Consider the following 12,700-nt stretch of genomic DNA (forward strand, 5'->3'; position numbering starts at 1 on the left):
AGCTCAAGAACTGTGTCCGTCTTCCCATCCTTGGGGATTGTGTTGGGAGGGGGTGACAGGCATCCCGGCCATATGGAAAGGGGCGACCACTCGGTCCCCCCGAACGTATGGTCGGGGCCCGGATCCCCCCGGGAAACCATTTTTGGCGGGAGGCGTGTCTCGGCTGGTATGCCCGAAGCGGCGTAGCCAGGGCGCGCCTTTTTCCCGCCCAAGAGGGGTTGTCCTAGACACCTACACCGTTGGCCACGCCCTGTTGACAGACCGGAGGAGGGTACACGCCCTCCCGAGGAAGAATAAAAGGAGCAACAATCCAGAGAAGCATCCTCTTGTTCCTGTGCTTGGAAGCTGTACCCCTCGTTGCACGTGAGCCCTCGACGGAACAAGGAGCCAATTTTGACCCACCCACCAGCCCCTAATGGCAATGATCAGTACTGCAATAAAGTTAAATATGTTTTGATAAGTATCTTTTTTCTCTCAGTTGTGGTTAATAAAAATGTCAATGTTGATAATGCAATAAAATTATTGCCTCAGATCGTTCTCTCAGTTGAAACAGAGCTTTCAGTCTAAAGGAAGATGTGTTGAATGTTTTATAAGTATTGCAATGTGAAGTTTATTTTCTTTTCAATAGGTAGTTAAACGTCGTATTTATTCTTTGGTCGGGCGGTAAGGTCATGATCGGTGAGCAGTAATTTCAAGATCCCTAGAGGGGGGTGCCACCCATTATGGATGGGAGCGCCCGGGGGGAGGCGGCCATTGGCCCCTCACACAGGGAGGCGGCACCCACTAAGTATGGGGTCGCCTAAAGGGAAGGCGGTCATAGGCCCCTCCCAGGGGAGGAGGCGGCTACGTGCCCCTCCGAGGAATTTCCCGGGGCCAGGACATCCGCGACAGCGGATGTGGTAAGCAGTGTGGGGTGGGAGGGGGGTCTACGCTACCTTCTAGACACCTCACACGAGTCCTCGGACGACCACTAAGATGGCGTCGAGTTAAATAAGGGGCCCCCGCTAAGACAAGGGAAATTGGAAGTTAATTTTGTTTCATATTTTAATAAATACGGCCGGGAGGGTAACTCCCTCCCGCCTTCCAAAAAGCTCAAGAACTGTGTCCGTCTTCCCATCCTTGGGGATTGTGTTGGGAGGGGGTGACAGGCATCCCGGCCATATGTTTTAATCTAGTATATGTGAGTATTGATGTATATAAGTGAGTATATGTGAGATTGAGAGATTGAAAGAGTTCTGGTTTAAATAAGTATGTGTTTAAAAAAGTGATTGTTTAAGAGAGTAAGTATGTGTAAGTTCCCTTAGAAGTAATGTACTAGTGTGTGTATAGCTGTATATGCAAATAAATGGATGTTCAATAGTTTATTTGCATGTGTGAGTATGTGTGTGAGTAACTTTTGGATGACTGTCGGTGTGTAACAGGATGTATATGTGTATCACTACATATGATGAGTGAGTATATGTATGAGTGACTATATAGAACTGTTGCTGAATGAGAGGATATGTATATAGATGGTGGAATTACTGAATTGGTTGTTGTAAGTGGTGTGGGTATCTCAATTTTTTTTGAAAATGTTATTTTCTATTTTTGAATATGTGATTCAAGGGTTACATATCACCGAAAGGAGGTCTGTCACTCTGTCACAAGGATGGTGTCATCAGTGATGTCATGAGTGATGTCACTGACCATGTCATGAGTGATGTAATATGTGACGTCATCAGCAGTGCATTGCAGGTGCGCAAATTATAGTGAGTCCAACTAACTATAACGTGGAATTTCAATGGTTTTATGTCAGTAAAATTTCCAACTAACTAAAACTGGTGTGAAACCTATGTTTTTTTCAGTGAATTTAATAGGTTTTTTAAATGCTAATCCCTAACTATAACTGGTGTGAAACCTATGGTTTTTTAGTGAATTTCATAGGTTTTTTAAATGCTAATCCCTAACTATAACTGGTGTGAAACCTATGGTTTTTTCAGTGAATTTCATAGGTTTTTTAAATGCTAATTCCTAACTATAAGTGGTGTGAAACCTATGGTTTTTTCAGTGAATATATATATATATATATATATATATTACCTACTGGCGGTCGCCAGTAGGTAGTTATAGTTAGGATAATTTTCAATGTTAAATCTCAACATTCTATTTTGAATAACTTTGGCGCCGGTTGACGAATCTGCCTGAAATTTTCAGGAAAATGGTCTCATGGCGGTCCGGTCCTTCCCTGAAAGTTTGGGGGGGATTCGTCAAGCGGGGGCCGAGATAAAAGGGGGGTCCCAAAACGCGTTTTCCCCATGTTAATTTCCATAGGGCGGTCGATTTCACTTTTAGCCCGAACGGCTGAATGGATTTCCACCAAACTTGGCAAAATTGTAGGGACTGGTAGCCCGATGTGCCTTTGCTATGTCTCAAGATATGTGCTCCAGTGGATTTTGAGTAATTAAGGTTCAAAAAAATATATATATCTATAGCAGCGCTCCGGTAAGCGCACCGGTACGCGCACCGGGCGCGTCACGCGACTTGCGCGGAGAAAGCTGATTGGCTCTGGGGTGTCTGTAAACATTCTAAACAGTCCGGAGCGGCCGCCATCTTGTGTCTCGGTAGGATCGAGACACAAGAGGTGGCCAAAACAAAGGGGGAAATGACCATAAGGGGGCAGAGTAGACCCCCCTTGACCCCCTAGGTTTGATGTGGGGGCCATAAAAGGGCCCCACGGGGCAAAAAAAAAATAAAAAATTTTTTTTATTTTCGCGGGGTGAGCGCCCGGTACGCGCACCGGTAAGCGTACCGGGGAGTGTACCATGGGGAAAAAGAATGACAGTTTTAAAAGTAGCTGATTAGAAAAAAAAATGTTTAGTTGTTTTTTTATATATACACATACATATATATAAATGCATATGCACATATATATATGCATATATGTCTATATGTGTGCGTGTAGAGAGAGGTAGAGAGGTAGAGGTGTAGAGGTAGAGAGGAAGAGAGGTAGAGAGTAGAGAGTGAGTAATAGAGAGTAGAGAGTGAGTAGTAGAGAGTAGTAGAGAGCAGTAGAGAGAGTAGCAGAGTGAGTAGTAGAGAGTAGTAGAGTGAATAGTAGAGTGAGTAGTAGAGAGTAGTAGAGAGTGAGTAGTAGAGACTGAGTAGTAGAGAGTAGTAGAGAGTAAGTAGTAGAGTGAGTAGTAGAGAGCAGTAGAGAGTGAGTAGTAGAGAGTGGGAGAGAGTAAGTAGTAGAGAGTAGTGGAGAATATTCCAAAGTTTGGCACAGCACCACTTTCACAATGAGTCCAATCAAATCATATCACTTAGAGTACTTATTGAAGCGCTGAATCTTGGTGTATATTCAAATGCTTTTATTTTCCTTAAGTTTATGTACCACAGCCAGCCGAAACGTTTCGTTCTGTACAACAGAACTTCTTCAGGGCGTTCTTATTTCCTTCAAGTTATGTCGGTATCCCGTTGTCATATAACTAGATATTTCTTCCAAATGTTAGACGAGACATAAGTATATTCTTATTAAAAGTGACTAGGTATCAATTTTACCCACACAATTCGGGCAGACTTGAGTAATTTATAGCATCCTCAAAGTCAGTCTTTCAAAAATTCCAAAGTATAGGACATGATAATCCAAATCCAAATGTTTCTCAAGAAAAGTCATTTACAATCGTTCGGAATATCGGTGTTTGGGCAGATATGATCCAGGGACCCCCAGTATGCAAGGGGAATTAGTCCCCCCTCTGCAAAGGCGCCAGTGGCCTGCATTGCAGAGAGGTGTAACAAGGGTGTGGCCTCATTACACTTCTCTGCAATGCAGCTCCCTCGTGCATACTGGAGGCTCCTGGTGGACTAGTTGACCCCAGGGACCCCCAGTATGCAAGGGGAATTAGTTCCCCCTCTGCAAACGCGGCAGTGGGCTGCGTTGCAGAGAGGTGTAACAAGGGGCATAGTCTCATTACACCTCTGCAATGCAGCCCCAGGCGCATACTGGAGGTTCCAGGTGGGCTAATAGGCCCCCAGGGGCCCCCAGTATGCAAGGGGAATTAGTTTCCCCTCTTCAAACATGCACGGGGGCTGCGTTGCAGAGAGGTGTAAAAAGGGTTGTGGCTTCATTACACCTCTCTGCAATGCAGTCCCCTGGCGCATACTGGAGATTCCTGGTGGGCTTTCAGGTCTTATATAGTTAGGAATTAGCATTAAAAAAACCTTTGAAATTCACTGAAAAAACCACAGGTTTCACACCAGTTATAGTTAGGAATTAGCATTTAAAAAACCTTTGAAATTCACTGAAAAAACCATAGGTTTCACACCAGTTATAGTTAGGAATTAGCATTTAAAAAACCTATTAAATTCACTGACAAAACCAGTTATAGTTAGCTGGAAATTTTACTGATATAAAACCAATGAAATTCCACGTTATAGTTAGTTGGACTCACTATAACTTGCGCGTGCAATGCACTGCTGATGACGTCACATATTACATCACTCATGACATGGTCAGTGACATCACTCATGACATCACTGATGACACCATCCTTGTGACATAGTGACAGACCTCCTTTCACTGTAATGTAACCATTGAAACACATATTCAAAAATAGAAACTGAAATTTAAAAAAAAATGGAGATACCCATATCAGTTACAACAAGCAATTCAGTAATTCCACCATCTATATGCACATCCAGTCATTCACCAACAGTTCTATATAGTCACTCATACATATACTCACTTATCATATGAAGTGATACACCTATACATCCTGTTACACACCGACAGTCATCCAAAAGTTACTCACACACATACTCACACGTGCAAATAAACTATTGAACATCCATTTATTTGAATATAGAGTTATACACACACTTCCACCTTACTTGTATTGAAAATTACACATATTTATTCTCTTAAACAATCACTTATAGAAACACATACTTATTTAAACAGGAACTCTTACAATCTCTTACTCTCACATATACTCACTTATATACATCAATATTCACATATACTAGATTAAAACATATGTAGTTACTGATAAAGACACTAGTGAGACAGTCATTCACTCACTAACAAACACATATACACACTCATCCATCCATACAGTCCTGCACATATGCTGTCTTCAAAACACATACAAACAGCGAGTCAGTCACTCATGCATCTATGTGCTAAGTAATACCCCCACCAAACCATATAGACACTCATACTGATACTAAGAGAAACATCTAATAACCCATATACATACGCATGTAGCTACTTACCAACACATGTAGCCACTTATACACAAAGTGAAACAATAATATATATATTTAAATATTTAAACATTACTCACTAATATTTATTTTTCAGAAAGACACATATTCACTGGATGGTGTCATCAGTGATGTCATGAGTGATGTCACTGACCATGTCATGAGTGATGTAATATGTGACGTCATCAGCAGTGCATTGCACGCGCAAGTTATAGTGAGTCCAACTAACTATAACGTGGAATTTCATTGGTTTTATATCAGTAAAATTTCCAGCTAACTATAACTGGTTTTGTCAGTGAATTTAATAGGTTTTTTAAATGCTAATTCCTAACTATAACTGGTGTGAAACCTATGGTTTTTTCAGTGAATATATATATATATATATATATATATATATGTACATTAATATAATACCTTTTTTTAAGTATATTATTTTCTTTTGTTATGTTTCACCCTGGAGCGCTCCCGGTGCGCGAACCGGGGCGCGTCCCTGGAGCGTACCAAAAAAAAAATATATATATTGAAGGAGTGAGCATGAGCAAAGGGGACAGAGACAGTGGTGTAAAGAGAAAGAGAGCTAGAGGGAAGAACACAGAGGGACTGTGTAATAGATAGTAAAACAGAGAAAAGGTATAAGTGGAAGTAAAAAAGAAAAGGAAAATGAATAAGGGACCAAAAGAAGAGAAGAAAGAGGAAGAAGACTAAAGCAAAGGTTCTGGGAGAATGTGAATGGGTGATGAAAGTAAAAGGAAGGAAAGTAAAGGATGTGGAATGACGAGTAGTGACGGAACCAGAGAAAAGGAAAAGCGGTGATGGAGGGAAAGAAAAGAGCAGTGAGTGTAAGTAAAGATAGGTGAAAGAGGGTGGATAAAAGTGACTAAGGGTAAGACATAGGGAGTGACAGAGAGAAAGAACAGAGAGAGTAAAGGAAGGAGTGATAGAAAGGGACTGAGTGAACCTGAAAAGAAAGGAAAGTGAGGGAGTGTGGGTGAGCAGGAAGACTGAAAGAAGTTGAATGTGGTAAGAAAATAAGGAAAAGGGAAATAAACATGGAGGATAAGAATAACTGAGGGAAGCAGGGTAAGGAAACAGGGGTGAGGTAGGGTGAGAGAAAAGTAGTGAGGTTAAAGCAAAGGGTGAGGACAAACTACATTTTTTAGTCATACTTACCATATAATTAATGAAAACTTAATTGCATGTTAAAACTACACTTTATATCTGTGAAAGAAAAAAGAAAAAAAAGTTATAATTAGTCAAATATATATTTTAAAATAGAAGAAACAGGTCAAGAGGTAAAAAATCAAAAAAGTGTACTAAGAAATAAAGCAAGAGTGAAGGATACAGAAAAGGAAATAAAGTAATGTAGAAAGACAAAAAAGAGGGGAAAAGAAATAGAAGGAGAACAAATTACTGAAGGTAAGTAAGATACTAAAAGAATGTGAGATACCAAAACGAAATCAGGAAAGGGAAGTAAGTAAAAGGAAAATGAGTGAAAGGGAAAGGAGTCTAAATGAGGATCCATTTACAAGAAAGAGGAATGGAAGATGACTGAGAGTGAGTGAAGGGGAGTCACAGAGTGAAGGGATGAAAGGAATGAGGTTAATATAGAACGATAGAGGAAAAAGAAGTGAGGAAGTAAGTACACATAAAGACAAAGGGAAGGACTGAGTGAAGTGCAGTACAATGAGTGAAGAAAGGAAAAAGAGTAAAGGAGCAAAAGAAGGAAAGAGAGGGGAAGAGAACTAAAGCAGTGGTACTGAGAGAATGTGAGAAAGCTGAAAAGTGGTGCAAGGGAGAGAGGAAATGCAGACATTGTTGAAATTGGATTGAGGAGTTGTGAAAGAAGTGGAGTAAAGGAACAGCGATGAAACAAAGAGAAAGAAAGGCAGTGTAAGTGAGTAAAGAGAGCTGAAAAAGGGTGGAAAAAGGAAAATGAGTGTGAGAAAATGGGAATACAATATAAATTACACAATGCAAACTATAGAAAATGGCGAAGTTCCGTAGCACTCCCGGTACGCGTACCGGGGCGCACACCGGTGAGCGCCCCTCAAAAAAATGTGGGAAATGAAATTACATGAAAACTACTGGGCAGACTTTGATCAAATATAGCGTAGACCCTACTATATACCACTCCCTACCATTATACCACATTTGATAGTATTCCATTCAGCCATTTGGGCTGTAGCCCTGTCTAAATATCCTGAGGTAAATTACATGACAAAAACACATATGAAAGTGTTGGAATTTACAACCAATTAAAATGTTACTTTCATTTCCTACTTTTTTTTCCTGACATTTGATTGGTTATGTACATGAATATAAATAAAAAATGAGAGGGAAACACGGCCATTTTGACTACAACTACCTGAGATACATCTTTAAAAGATGTACTCATTTATCTTCATCACCTTTCTATAAGGTAAGTTATAAATTTGTGAAGGGGCACTTTAAGTTCATTTGTAAAAACCTTTTCTGACAGTTACTTACTGTCCCTCTGTTATAATTACAGCTTTAGATAGACTTCTCTGTTATAGTTATAGATTGAATTAGGCTTCTCTGGTATAATTATGAATTATATTAGGCTTCTACACATACACTTTTTTATATTTCTACTTCCTACCTCATACCATACACTGCCCAAAGATAACTTCACTGTTAAAAACTCACAAGTTCCTGTCTGAACTTAAACCCAACAGTGCCCTATCTCTACTGATATATTTATTTTTTATGCAATTTACAGCAAAAAAATGGAAGGAGAACAAAATAAAATAAATATTTCATTTGAAATTGATATGGAGAACAATCCTAAGGAAGACATTGATGAATTAGACTTTTTGGATCAGTCTCTGGATCAAGACTTACTTAATTGTGTAGAAGAAATGTAATCATGGAATCCAAATGAGGACATACCTGACGAAATAATGTTGGAAATTCTTTTAGATTTTGAAAAATCACAGCAATACATTTTTATTTAAAAATTAAAAATATGTTGAGACATTATTCTTTTTATATGTAAATTATGAAATAGTACCTAAATAGATATAATATAAAGTGAGACTTAAAATATACTGTGCAACTTTTTTAAGTTACATAGTAATTTTGCTCATAGTTACTTCCTTTCTCCCACTATATTATCTCCAATGTGTATTTAACATCTCTTTATCATCTCCTGCCTCCATGTTGTTTTTGCTTTCCTGACAGACTATGGTATGCTTTCCATATACCACAATAACTTCTGTAACAACATGCAAGATATCTACAAAGGAGACGGTGTATATTAAATTTTAGACTCTGCATTGGTACCTACATGTTGGTACTTAAATAAATAAAAAAACAACAAAAAGAACAATTAATAAACATACATTTTTTGAAAAGTCTGTCATTCTTTTATCCCCATGGTATGCTCCCTGGTGCGCTCCCCGGTGTGCGTACCGGGCGCTCTCCCCGGAAAAATCGAAAAAAAAATTATTATTTCTTTTGCCCCGCGGGGCCCTTTTATAGCCCCCACATCAAACCTATGGGGTCAGGGGGGGTCTACTCTGCCACCTTATGGTCAATTCCCCCTTTGTTTTTGCCACCTCTTGTGTCTCGATCCTACCAAGACACAAGATGGCGGCCGCTCTGGACTGTTTAGAATGTTTACAGACACCCGACAGCCAATCAGATTTCCGCGCGCAAGTCGCGTAGCGCGCCCGGTGCGCTACCCGGTGTGCGTACCGGGGCGCGGCCACAGATATATATATTTTTTTGAACCTAAATTACTCAAAATTCACTGAGACATAGCAAAGGCACATCGGGCTACCAGTCCCTACAATTTTGCCAAGTTTGTGCAAATCCATTCAGCCGTTCGGGCTAAAAGTGAGTTCGACCGCCCTATGGAAATTAACATGGGGAAAACACGTTTTGGGACCCCTCTTTTATCTCGGCCCCCATTTCACGAATTCCCCCTAAACTTTCAGGGAAGGACCGGAGCTCCACGAGGCATATTTGAGAAAACTTTCAGGCAGATTCGTCAACCGACGCCAAAGTTATTCACAATAGAATTTTGAGATTTTGCATTGAAAAAAATACTATCTATAACTATATATATATATATATATATGCCGCTCCAAACCCTCTCTCCCAACCGGGAAAAAAAGTAGCAGCACTCCTTTTGCTAAATTGCACATGCCTTGCATTTTCCACAAGGGTAAAAGCCTTTCAACTAAGTAAGTGTGCTGTGTTTAGGTACAGGATTATACAAGTGGATGAGACCAATTTATCTCTGAGAGCCCTCACCTTCTTAAAACTTATTTGTGGAACTGGTTGAATATCCATTCCAATGATTGCATCCGTTTTTAAGACGTGCCAGTTCCTACGTAAAACAGCCCTTATAGAATTAGTGTCTTCCGAGTAGGTTGTGATTAGACGGAACCTGCCCTCGCTTGCCTTTTCTTCATTATTATTGGTTAGTAAGCTTTCTCTTGGTATTTTACTAACCTTTCTTACCATATTCTCAAGAAGTTGCTGACCATAACCTCTGGCAATGAATCTTTCCAGACTTTCGGGGGCATTATGGAAAAAGTTTGGGGGGGTCCAATCCCCCCTCACTGCCCCGGGGACCGCCACCCCCCCGGAAAAGTAATTATGCTTGCGGGGGGGCACATGGCCCCCTGAGCCCCAGGGACTACCCCCCTGGGCCTTTATCACTAAATGCAGGGGGCTTATGCCCCCCCAGCAGCCCCTTGGACCGCCACCCCCAGGGATTCGGTTTAAAAAAATAAAATCCTGTGTGGGGGGCTCTTTGCCACATCACTCGCCCCGGGGACTGCCACCTCCCCAGGGCTCTAATATTGAATATAGGGGGATTCATGACGGACCCTCCAGCCCCGGGGACCACAACCCCCAGGGCTTTTTAATGTTGGGGGGCACATCGCCCCCCTCCTGGAGCTTTGTGGTTGCCCTGGGGACCCCAACCTCCCTAGGGCCGGCTCCTGCAGTGTCCCGGGGTGCCTACCCATGGGACACTGCTGTTTGCTATGGTAGGGCGGTAGCATCATGGTTCTCACCCTACCATAGCATACTGCTTTCCTATTTGAAAGAGAGAGCACGAAACCTGCTCTCTCTTTCAAATAGGAAAGCAGATTGCTTTCCGTCAGAGAGAGCAGCATGTTAGCTGCTCTCTCTGATGAAAAGCTATGCCGGCTCCCGAAGGACGTGGGGCGCCAGCTGTGACCATGGGGGGCATTGGGGCTTCCCCTACTGTCCCCAATGTTGTATTTTGGCCCCAGGGAATGGGGTCCCCATGGATTATAATAATTAATGATGAAGGCAATTTTTTTTGCAGTAGTTTTACCGTACGCGTACCATGCTCGTACGTGAGAAGTACGGAGCGAAGTCTGCAAGTCATCCAGTAAGCGTACCTAAGCTACAAAAAGTAAAATATTTTTAGATATTTATGAAGTGTATGTGTTTAGATGTTGGATGGCTCTAAAAAGAGCCCTTGTGTTTATTGGGAGATTTTAGTCCCTTGTCAAGTAAGTACTGATGCAGAGTCTAAAGTTCATGAAGAAGACTCTGTTCCCTTCATCTGTAAAATGTACACCATCTCTCATATAGATGCCTTGCATATTGAAACGCATATTATTGTTGTAAATGGACCCCATTCTATAGTGTTGGAGAAACGCAGAAACATATTTATTCACATGCTTCCTAGCTTTCTTAATCCGTGGACAAAATTGATTGGATCAGTTCCATTTTTGCCTTTGACATATATTAGAATAGACAAAGGTAGTTTGGGGGAAAAGTGACATCAGTTCTGTAAAGGTGTCGTTCATAAACATTTCCAGACCTACCCCAGTCAAAGTGCCTAGGTCATTGCCACCACAGTGCACAATTATGAGGTCAGGGTGTTGGAGATGCATAAATGATTTCACCAATGGAATCAATTGGTGCCACTTTAAACCTCACTGTCAAATCCATTTGATGTCCACAATTGGTAAATCTAGGTCTTTGTGAATTTCTTTCTGTTGTGCATATCTTTCACTCCAGAAAATATAGCTGTGTCCCACAATCCACACTGTAAGCATCTTGAAGAGAGGTCTTGATGCACTCAGACGGTCTCTGTAAATGAAAGGGCAGTTTGAAGATTTTTGTTTCTAAAATGGTGGATAAGTGGAGTTTTGACAAAAAAGCAGTGATTGGTTGTTTGTAATGTTATTAGCTACAAAACTAGGGCGCAATTTTTCTGTTTTTTAAAAAGCGTGTTATTTATTAGTTAAGAAAAAGTGATAGAAAATAACATTACTTAAGATAAGCTGGTATATTGACAAGACAAGCACACTTGCTGTTTTGATTTGCAACAATGTATGATGAACTTTTCACCTGTGTGCTCAGATAGGTGTTCCCTGAAGTGTTTTTATGGTAACTGGCAGAATGTGGTTGGAGGAAGGGTTGTAAGTTTTGTCAGTTGGAAATGGTTCAATGTTCAAGCAATAGAAAAGTGTGTTTCATTTTGATTTAATGTGGGAATAAATGTGATGTGATTTGTTATTTATTTGTATATGTGTTATGTTATGTTATGTTAAAATTATTTGTATCGTGCTCGGTCACCAAACGGTTTCATGGCGCTCATAACAAATGCGGAGGGTAGGAATGGGGGTTACTTGAACGCTGACTGAAAGAGGAAGGGTTTCAACATCCTGCGAAAGCAATCATAGGTTGGGCAGTGTCAGAAGGCAGGCGGGAGGGAATTCCAGATTTTGGGGGCCAGAAAAGAAAAACAAAGACCACTGTGCTTTTTACGTTTGATTTTAGGAATGACTAGGAGATTGTGTGAGGTGGAGCGGAGATCTCTCAGGGGCACATATCGCTTCAGACAAGAAGTGATGAAGACAGGAGCTTGATCAGACAGAGCTTTGAAAATTGTACAACCAAGTTTAAAGGTGTAGCGCTTAGCCACTGGGAGCCAGTGTAGGCTCCGCAACAGCGGCAAGACGTGCTGGTGTTTAGGCTGATGGTAAACTAGGCGTGCTGCCTGGTTTTGAACCAGCTGCAACCTGTGAAGATGGTAAGCAGGGATTCCCACGTACAGAGTGTTGGCATAGTCAATTCTGGATGTAACAAGAGCCCTGATGACAATATAAGTGCATCTCTGGTGAGGAACCTACTGATCTTACGTATCCTGTGCAGATGGAAGAAGCAGGATGACGTGACAACATTTATCTGAGGCCTCATGGATAGATCACCAGAAATGACTACGCCAAGGCTCTTCACTGAGTTGACGGGGCAAGGTGGAGGCCCTAGTGAGGGAGGCCAAAAGCTGGCATTCCATGGGTTGGTTGACCCACCTACCAACACAAGCTAGGTCTTAGTAGGATTTAATTTAAGCTGACTGTGGTACATCCATTCCGATATATCAAGCATGGTAGTTTGGAAGCTAGTGCAAGAGGATAGGGAAGTGTCAATAGGAAAAATT

Source organism: Lissotriton vulgaris, chromosome 1_1, assembly GCF_964263255.1.
Source record: "Lissotriton vulgaris chromosome 1_1, aLisVul1.2, whole genome shotgun sequence".
NCBI classification, from domain to species: Eukaryota; Metazoa; Chordata; class Amphibia; order Caudata; family Salamandridae; genus Lissotriton; species Lissotriton vulgaris.